The sequence below is a fragment of the Bison bison genome, unplaced genomic scaffold, assembly GCF_000754665.1.
Source record: "Bison bison bison isolate TAMUID 2011002044 unplaced genomic scaffold, Bison_UMD1.0 scf7180017864317, whole genome shotgun sequence".
Taxonomy (NCBI): domain Eukaryota; kingdom Metazoa; phylum Chordata; class Mammalia; order Artiodactyla; family Bovidae; genus Bison; species Bison bison.
In genome coordinates this window covers 3,960,202-3,971,154 of record NW_011494889.1, presented here as the reverse complement: position 1 = coordinate 3,971,154, position 10,953 = coordinate 3,960,202, and positions in this window count along the sequence as shown.

Genomic DNA, 10,953 nt, shown 5'->3' with positions numbered 1-10,953 from the left:
GGAGGACACCGCCGGCCCAGTCTCCGAGCCCCAGTTGCAAACACTACCCGACAGGAAGCTTGCAAATAGAAACCTTGCACCCCGCGCCTACATTCGGTTGGGGCTGCTCTAGCACTGGCAGGGCTGCCGGCGGCCGTTTCCCTCCTTTCGCTACGGGCCAGGTGCGGCCGGGCAGCCCGCAGACAACTTTATTCACTCAAGACACCGGCTCGGGCCGTGGCGGTCTCGCGGTGCAGGTTGCGGGCTGCAGGCGGTCCGCGAGAACTCTGCCACCTGGGACGCCTGGCTCCTCGCAGGTGGCATCTCCAGGCCGACGGAGACGGCCAGGGACGGGGCTCGCCTTCTTCCTGGGTCGGGATGCCTGATGCAAGATGGCTGTATTTTGTAAGCTTCTAAAACAATATATGGAATACACAGCTAACTGCCCGAGGGCCTGAATACCAGCCTTGGCAGCTGTTCTACCAGCCAGTTCGGCTTTTTAACCATTTCAGTTTTAGGTAGAATTGCCAAATGCTGTATAGTCAAATGTCAGCAGCTTCTGAATAGTTTGGATGCGGCGGTAAGTGGCAGAAGTAAGGAAAACGTCTTTGGGGATCATCACATTTATCCATTTTCCAATTCTCAGTAGCATAGGAAACAGATTTCAGGTTCAAGTTACCCACGTTGTCATTTCATTGGCCTTAGAATATATGCACCGTCCCTAGATGGCTTTGACAACACTTGAAACTACGTGCTAAGGTTTTCAATAGAAGTGTCGTGCAGACATCCCATAGGATAGTGAAGGAGATAAATTTCGTAGATGGAGAGCATAACTACTATTGATACTCTGAAGCTCTTATAAGGCATCTTAGTCATAAACATTACCCTGAAATCAGATATGAGAGAGGGAATAGATTTGTCCAAGGTCACTTAAGTGAAGAACAGACACAGGAGAAACAAACAAACAAAATCCAGTCCTCCTGTTTCATTATTATTTAATGAATGTTAAGTGTCTGTGGTTGCTGTGCAGAACACATGCAATTTGCAAGCCTGTCCTAATAGCACATATGCAAAAAAGCTTAGGCTGAGCTGCCAGCGAAGAGTTCTATAATTTGCGCCAAGAAAAGGGTTTTTTTTTGTTTGTTTTTTGTTTTGAGGAAACCAAATATTTGTTGGCTTTTTCCCAGGAAGGCTGATACACATCAATTAAATTAATCATCTCTTCAAAAAATATTGAATGACATATATAATGTTCTCTTTATCTGCTAGATTTTTCCGTAGCTTCCATTTTTTTACTTAAAAATATTTCTGAGGGCCGGGAAAACTTTTAGATGACATAATTCTAATCTTGGACTATCTGAACCTACTTAGCTGTCCATCTGTAAAATGGAAGTGATATTTATGTGTGAAGATAGGCCACAAGTTTTTTCTAGTTGTAGGATCAAGTATGTTTCGCAGTTGGGTAGGTGTCTGGTTGGGCTTCCCAGATGGCTCAGTGATAAAGAATCCGCCTGCTAATGTAGGAGATGCAGGTTCAATCCCTGGGTGGAGGAGATCCCTGAAGAAGAGAATGGCTACCCACTCCAGTATTCTTGCCTGAAGAATTCTATGGACAGAGGAGCTTGCTGGGCTACAGTCCACGGGATCACAGAGTCAGACACGACTGAGCAACACTACTATGTCCATTAAATCTCTTATCATCTATGATTCTCTCTAGTTGCACTTTGTTGAAAAATATGTCTTGAGGCTTTGGATCCCAGTCCTCTTTCCTTAATTGTCCCTCCTTCAGTCTTGCCCAGTAAATGGCATTATGATTTACTTAATTGTTCAGACCAAAATTCCTCTGAAAAACTTATCAGAATGACCTGCTCCTCTCCTCTTGCCCGTCCCCTCAGTCGCTTTCTATATGACCTTTCTCTTTCCACTCTTGCACCTCTGTATTCCATTCTCTACATTGCATGCAGAGATTAGATTTATAGAATGTAAATTGGATTAAGTCACACCCTTCCATAAATCTATTTGGAGGCCTCCCACTGCTCTTGGTTAAAATGCAGGGCCTGGCATCACCCCTGCCCTCCCTAGTGACATTCTGCTGCAACGCAATTACCTTATCTTTCAAGTCTTCTCTCCTGAGGGTCATTACACTGTTTTGCAGGTTAAATGCTCTCCCCAAGGTTTACACAGGAGTCCAAGTGGTTCAGTGGTAAAAGAATGCACCTGCCAATGCAGGAGATGCAGGAGACCCTGGTTCAATCCCTGGGAGGAGGAAATGGCAACCTGTTCCACTGTTCTTGCCTGGAAAATTCCATGGATAGAGGAGCCAGGCAGGGTCGCAAAGAGTCGGACACAACCAAGTGACTGAGCACTTACGCATAAGGTTTACACAGAGCTGGCTCCTTCATCTTCTAAGGCAACATTTTGCACTTTCCCATATCTCTTAGAAAAAGATCCTTTTTATAAGGTCCACAGAAGAAAACTGAAGGGGATTTGGAGCCATTCATATGGAACTTGATTAAAACTTTTATTATATGTTTTTATATTACATAATCATACAAGAGAAAATAATTGCATTTTAAAGAAAATCAATATCAAACTTATGTAAAACTCTCAAATAAAATGTTTTCAAAGTTTTTAACAAGAAATGTTGAGGTTTTAAACTTGAAATGACCACATACTATTCCTGATCAAGACTTTAGAATGAAGATCTCTTCAGATTCTTGATGTTCTTATCATTGAAAAACGTTAAAATATAATTTTCAGTTATTCAAAAAAGTGTAACAGTTGGAGTTATGTATTTAAAATTCTTCCCTTTCTTTCATTGACAAGTGTAGTCTTGGAATTTCTTGTGAATGGATTTTGAATCCAGCTAAGCTTTTTGAAAATCAAGTATTTTTAAATTATACCTCCAATTTTCAAAATACACATGTGTTGCTAAGCAGTCATCCTGTAGGTGCCTTGGTCACCACGAAAAAGTCTAAAATAGCAAGAAATACCTGGTAGGAGGACAGAAATTCAAATCTGCAGCAGCAGCTCTATTCAGCTTCCTTGTCCTCAACTCTGGTTGCATTTTGGGCCACACCAGTACTCCTTGGGCACTTGGCACAGTAGTCCTCAGGTTCCTGGTCCATGATGCTCCCTGCCTTGTGGGACTAAAGCCGGGGTCTGGAGTCTAGAGCACCTCTTGGACTGTGCTCAACACATCCTATGGAGCATTGAGTGGTTCTCATTTATCTGCTTATCTGCTCACCTCTGTGCCAACCGAGGGGCACAAATCAGACTCAGACCGATCAGGTTGCCCTTCAAGGAGCCTCAGTAGAGGCTGCTCGCAGGAGCTCTGGGGTGTAGGACCGAGAGGACCTATTTCCTGGCACTTCCATAGCCCAGAGTGAAGGCCCCTGGATGGCTCTGAGGTCTCAGTTCCAATGTCACCCCTCAGCCACACTGAGTCCCTGTCTTCCTTCCCCTAACCCTCATATTATACTTGGTCACATTTCCATGCTTACTGCTTTCACAGCAATTCTCACAAGCTGATGTTTTGATTCTTTTAGTGATTAGTGGTCTCAGCTAGACTGTAAACTTAGTGAGAGCAGGAGCCTTGATATTTTAAACACTGTTCTGTCTGCATCAACCTGTATAGTACCCAGCCCACACCAAACACTTAATAAATATTTGATGGATAAGTAAAAGGTGACCGTATTTTTGTGGAGTTTTATATTATAAATGTATTTTGTTTGTAGGATATTCACATCTGAAAACACATATCTCTGAGTTAATGAGAGGCTTCTCTGGTGATTCGGTGGTTAAGAATCTGCCTGCCAATGCTGGACATACGTGTTCAATCCCTGATCTGGGAAGATCCCACATGCTGCAGAGCAGTTAAGCCTGTGGGCCACAACTACTGAACCTGTGCTCTAGAGCTTGTGCTCTGCAACAGAAGAAACCACCACCGTGAGAAGCCCACACACAACACAGAGTAACCCCTGCTTGTGGCAACTAGAGAAAAGTCCTCGAAGTGCAAAGACCCAGCACAGCCAAAAATAAAATTATTTTTTAAAGTTTTGCTTTAAAAAAAGAATGAGCTATGACATCTTTTTCAGTATTCTCATCAGTTTAATGGAGAAGGCAATGGCAACCCACTCCAGTACTCTTGCCTGGTAAATCCCATAGATGGAGGAGCCTGGTAGGCTGCAGTCCATGGGATCGAGAAGAGTGGGACACAACTGAGCGACTTCGCTTTCACTTTTCATTTTCATGCATTGGAGAAGGAAATGGCAACCCACTCCAGTGTTCTTACTTGGAAAATCCCAGGGACGGCGGAGCCTGGTGGGCTGCTGTCTATGGGGTCACACAGAGTTGGACATGACTGAATCGACTTAGCAGCAGCAGCAGCAGTTTAAGAAAGATAAATATTTTTCTCGTGATGAGATTGTAAGGATGAAAACTGCCCATTTGACCGGGGCTAACTGTCACTATTAATGTTTTATAAGTTTTGAACACTCATTAAGTGACCAATGGCATCTATTATCGTTATTCCCTGCTCATCAAGCAGCCTTGGGCTTGCAGTTGGGGTCTCTGTGTATATCCCCAGTATCCAGGAGATTGTCACATCTCTTTGTAAATGAATGGGTGTCCCAGTTCTACATCTGTCTTGGTGAGTGAGTTAGTGTAGGTCTCCCCTGAAGGAGAGCCAAGAAATTAAGTGGTTTTTGAGAGTGCAAGGCCCAAAGCCATGCCTTTGAGCCATAGTGAATTCATACATGTATGTGGCACCTGGGGAAGCTTCTTGGACATTAAACAGCCTTTGAGACACTCCCCAACCCTTCCTTCAAACTTCAACATTCTGATATAATGATCTTGACACTTGCTAAATATTAAAAAACAGGCAAAAAATTTCTGTTTCATAAAAAAAATCCTTTAAAAAAGGATTCTCTCTTTTAAACAAACAAACAAAATATTCCCTTTTCTCCAAGAACTGGATTAATTGACCAAGGTCAAGAAAAGACAGTTTCAAAAAGTAATACCTTCTCCTCTGGAGAAAAGAGGAGTTATGCTTCCTTTGGTAGACTGAGAATATTCTACCATACAGAGCTGCTGCTGCTGCTAAGTCACTTCAGTCGTGTCTGACTCTGTGCGACCCCATAGACAGCAGCCCACCAGGCTCCGCTGTTCCTGGGATTCTCCAGGCAAGAACACTGGAGTGGGTTGCCATTTCCTTCTCCAATGCATGAAAATGAAAAGTGAAAGTGAAGTCGCTCAGTTGTGTCCAACTCTTCACGACCCCGTGGACTGCAGCCTACCAGGCTCCTCCGTCTATGGGATTTACCAGGCCAAGAGTACTGGAGTGGGGTGCCATTGCCTTCTCCACTGTACAGAGCTAGCCTGTCATAAGGACAAGGACTTGAGTTACCAGGGAGCCGGGAACTGCCTTGTATGGTTTTTTAATGACCCAAGCAATGGTGTTTCCCTTTTCTAGTATAAAAGGAATGAAGTAAATTCTTTCTTCTATAACCCCCTTTATCAAATACTTATAATACCTCAAATACCAGATAGGTTAACTTAGCCCTATTAAGAATTTTTCTTTTTAATTATGTTTTTCACAATTAAGAATTAAATTGTAAAACATGTTATCAAACTAAGTACGAAGGCTTTACCTAGAAATGAAAATTTCTAAAATCCCCTAAAAATCCATAGACTCCCCTATATTCTCAGATGGATTGTTTGCCCCCTAGGTTGGAATGAGAGGGCTTGGGGCTCATATGGTTCCCTGTTGAAATAGTTAGCTTCCCTAGGACCACCTCTGACACTGATATCCATTCACAGCAAGACACATCTTGGACATACTCCCCAGGCCTCATAGAAGGAGCTCTCTGTACCCCTATTAATCCTCAAACAGTGTGGCTGAGTTCACCAGATAAAATGGTGCCTGGGATGTATATATCCAAGGATGAATTTATACTAATAAATGTTTTGTTGAAATTTTGTTGTTTACCTGACATTCAAATTTACCCTGGCATCCTATATTTTTATTTTTTAAGCTTAGCAACCCTTCCACCTACTAAGGGGCTGTTTCTTTCAACTCTCCATGACCCCAGCTCCCCACTGCTCAAAACTCTCTGAGCCTCTGTAGCAGCCAAGCCTGGGCCTAGAGGACTGGTGTTCACCTTGCATTTTTTACCACTTCTGTCCTTCCCTTTCTAGAAAGCAAACTGCTCCATAGGAGATCTCCACACTCAAGGGGTTTTCAGGCCTTCTCAGGTCTCTTTTGGAAACTTTAGACCCATCCACGGTCATGGCAAAGTGCCATAATAGCTGACATTATTACTCTGTTCTCCTTCCTAAATATTTTGCCAAGAAACTACCCCAGTCTGGGGCCCTTGCCACAGCGTACCAGTGCTGTAAGGTTGACAGTGCTATCTGAATTCTATTCCCATTTAGTCCTTCCTCCAGCAGAACCCACCCAATGATGACACCCAAGCATAGTCAGACCAAAGGAAACCAAGTGGGAAGGGAGGGAAATCTGTAGTCAAACAAGACTGAGTGTGAATCCTAGCCCTTCCACTTATCACCAACTGAGTGTTAACCTCTCTGGATCTTAGTTCCTTATCTGTAAAATGGACAGAATTACCTTAAAGTATAATAATAATCCTATCTTGCTAGGTCACCATAAGGATTAGAAAGAATAAATACAGAGCACCTGATATAGAGTATGGGCTCCATGAATGATCCATTGTGTCAAACCTGTCTTACTGCTTCCCATAGCTATAATATTCTATGTATCATTGCAATGTAAAGTAGCTGTATGGGACTTACCTGGTGGCTCAGTGGTTAAGAATCTGCCTGCCAGTGCAGGACACACGGGTTCCATCCCTGATCCAGGAGGATCTCACAGGCCAAGGAGTAACTAAGCCTGTGTGCCACAACTACTGAGCCTGTATTCTAGAGCCCGTGCTGTGCAACAAAAGAAGCCACCACCACGAGAAGCCCACGAACCACAACACAGAGTAACCTCTGCTTGCAGCAACTAGAGAAAGCCTGTGTGCAGCAATGAAGACTCAGTGAAGCCAAAAAATAATTTTTTTTAAAAAGTATACTTAATTTTAAAAAATTAAGTGGCTATATTAATAGTTCTCAAACACATGGGCAAATTGTGACCTTTTCAGAAGCATGAAGATCCTGGTTATCTTTAGAGAATTTGTCATGCTTTATTTGGCTTCAGGCCCCTGCTAGGTAGCTAGTCAGTGTCCCCCAGGACATAGCATGGGCCCAGTACTTCTAAATAAGGTTTAGGAAGAAGCTTAATTAAGCAATCGCCACATTATTGGAAGCCCCACAATGTCTTCCAATCTCTGAGGTAGACCAGTAATTGCAGAATCTGAAGGAAGATCTTTCCATGCTGGGTCCATAGAAGTGTTAACATCCCAGACAGAGAGAGACCAACAGAGAGGGAGCAACTGACTCTGCCTAGGCGATTTTTTGGCTTATAAGTAGAGTTCTTCCCTGGATATACATACTGTCTGATGACCCTTGGGGGTCATCAAGGACATCCTACTGCCACTCAAAACCAACAGGAAAAGCCCTTTGTTCTATGGAGAAGACTCTCCCTAACTTTGGATATGACTAAGTTATCTTGGAATGATATCTGTGCGTTTCCTCCAAAAGTGATTAGCTTTTCTTTACTTTTGGGTTATCTTGAATCTAGAGAAGGAAATGGCAACCTACTCCAGTGTTCTTGCCTGGAGAATCCTATGGACAGACCATGGGGTCACAGAGTCGGACCTGACTGAGCGACTAACACTGTCTTGAATGCCGTAAGTAGCTTCTTCACACCTAGTTACCAGAAGTCCCTGATGAAAAAGAGATCTATTGTCATTTCAAAAACCAAGGGTCCCTTAAATTTATTAGGAGACAAAGAGATGCCGACACATTAAACATGAGTTATACAGGGTTTATTAAAAGTCTTTTATATGCAGTATTGCCCCCTACGAATTATCATTTGTGGATATAGACTCCCTCCACTTCCTAATCAGCCCAGTTCTTAGAAAATTTAGAATTTAATATATGTGCCAGGAAATGGGAAAACAAAATTGAAAAACATTGATCTAAATAATTCTGGTTAAAAAATAGTAGATATTTGGACTGACTAGATTTTTTTTTTTCTTTATTGCAGTCTATGCTTTCCAAATTTTTGTTTTTACAGTGAGACTATATTACTTCTATAGTTAGAAAAAAGTTGAAGTGCAAAAACTGGGAAAAGGCACCCTTGGCTACTGACAGAATGACTTGGAATGGCAGGCACAGAAAACTGGCTCTGCTTGGGGTTTGCCTCTTACAAACGTGAGGCCAGGATCGGCCCACAGGTCTAAACAGGATCTGCTAGCAGCTCACTAGATGTGAACACCTGGAGAGGGAAATGACGACCCACTCCAGTATTCTTGCCTGGAAAATCCCATGGCCGGAAGAGCCTGGTGGGCTACAGTCCATGGGGTTGCAAAGAGTCAGACACGACTGAGCGACTGACTTCACAAGGTGTGAACAAGGGCAATTCAGGTCAGTTCAACAAGCATCTACTGAGTGCTTACTGTGTGCCTGGCACTATGCTAGGCACTTGCTACAAAGGTGGAAATATCAATAGCCCTAGTCCTATTGAGAATGGGGTAATCTCCACACGGTATGATGCGTCTCCATTACAGGCATTTCAGGAGTTCTGTGGGAGCACCAAGGAGACCTCAGGGGCAGGGAGCATTTGGGAAGAGATGACACCTAAACTTTATTTAAAATATTTATTTGTTTTTGCCACATACCGCTGCGTGCAGAATCTCAGCTCCCTGATCAGGGTCAAACCCCATGCCCCCTGCAGTGGAAGCACAGAGTTTTAACCACTGGACCACCAGGAAAGTCCTATAAAAATATTTTATAGTCTTTTAAATATTTTTTTTAATTTCATTTTTAAACTTTACAATATTGTATTAGTTTCGCCAAATATCGAAATGAATCCGCCACAGGTATACCTATGATTACAGATAACTACTCCTAATGCTTTTGTATTTTCAGATATTTTGACTTCTTTCCAATGTGACTTTCATGCATTGAGATGCATGTATGAATATGACATGACAAACTTTTGGTGTTTTTTACAAAAACTAGGAATTTGCATTAGCCTTGAATAATGAGTAGGAATAGAGGGAGTAAAGAAGAGATGAAAGGGTGTTGCAAGCAGAGGGGACAGTATGAGTTAAGGTGGTGCGACAATCATTTTCATAAAATCAGGACACATATATCAAGACAGAAGTCTCAGAAGAGGAGGTTGGAGAATAACCAAGGACTCGGTCCTAGATGGCCTTCTTGGTCACCCTAAGACACTTGGGCCGTGGGGGAGGGTAAGGAGGGAAAAGACATGATCGGGTTTTCTTGAATGAATATCACATTGGCAGCTAGGTGAGTGGTTAGTTTGAGATGGTTAATACTGAAGGCAAAGAATTTGGGACAATACGGCTGGACTTTGAGGGTGTAATGCTAAGTGAAGTAAGTCAGACAGAGAAAAACAAATACTGTACGACCTCACATATGTGGAATCTAAAATATAATCCCCAAACCCAAAAATCAAGCTCATATGTACAGAGAAGAGGTTGGTGGTTGTCAGAGGTGAGACATGGGTTGCAGAGTGGTGGGGTGGGGGGGTTGGTAAAACGCGTGAAGGGGGTCACAATTTCTGGTTGTAAAATATGTTTTGGGGATATAGTATATAACATGGTGACTATAGTTAAAATGTTGTATTGCACATTGAAGGTTGCTAAGAGAGTAAATCTTAAAAGTTCTCATCACAAGAAAAAAATATTTTAACTATGTATGGTGACAAATATTAAGTAGACATTGTGATGATCAATTTGCAATATGCAGCTGACTCTTGAATTACAGAGTTGAACTGTAAAAGTTTACTTACATATGGATTTTTTTCAGTAGTAAATACTACAATAGGGCTTCCTGGTCCCTCACACAGTAAAGAATCTGCCTGTAATGCGGAAGACTTGCAGGAGATGAGCGTTCGACCCCTGGGTTGGGAAGATCCCTTGGAGAAGGTAATGGCAATCCGCTCCAGTATTCTACCTGGAGAGTTCCACGGACAGAGGAGCCTGGTGGGCTACAGTTCATGGGGTCTCAGAGAGTCGGACACAACTGAGCAACTAACACTTTGACTTTCACTTCAAATACTACACTACTACAACAACTGTGGTTGGTTGAATCTGAGGATGTGGAACTGTGGATATGAAGGGCTGAATGTAAAATTATACACCAGTTTTTGACTGCCAGAGTTTGTTACCCCAACCCCCGAGTTTTTCAAGGATCAACTGGATACAAATATTGAATCATTATTCTGTATACCTAAAAGTAATAAGTTCATGTGTCAATTATACCTCAATTTAAAAAATTTATCTCTATTCAACAAGTATAACTGAGCATCTACTAAGTACCTGACACACAAAGAGACTGCAGGTAAAGAAAGCCATAAGGAGACCTCAGAACTGTGTATTTATTATTACTATTGGCTGTGCCACACTGCTTGCAAGATCTTAGTTCGCTGACCACAGATTAAACCTGAGTCCTTGGCATTGAAGGCTTGGAGACCTAACATCTGGACTGCCAGGGAATTACCAGTAATTTATATTTTTTATGCTTAGAGATAGTCAATTTCAACTCCCTCAGTTCAGTTCAGTCGCTCAGTCGTGTCCCACTCTTTTCGACCCCATGAATCGCAGCACGCCAGGCCTCCCTGTCCATCACCAACTCCTGGAGTTCACCCAGACTCACGTCCATTGAGTCAGAGATGCCATCCAGCCATCTCATCCTCTGTTGTCCCCTTCTCCTCCTGCCCCCAATCCCTCCCAGCATCAGAGTCTTTTCCAATGAGTCAACTCTTCACATGAGGTGGCCAAAGTACTGGAGTTTCAGCTTCAGCATCATTCCTTCCAAAGAAAT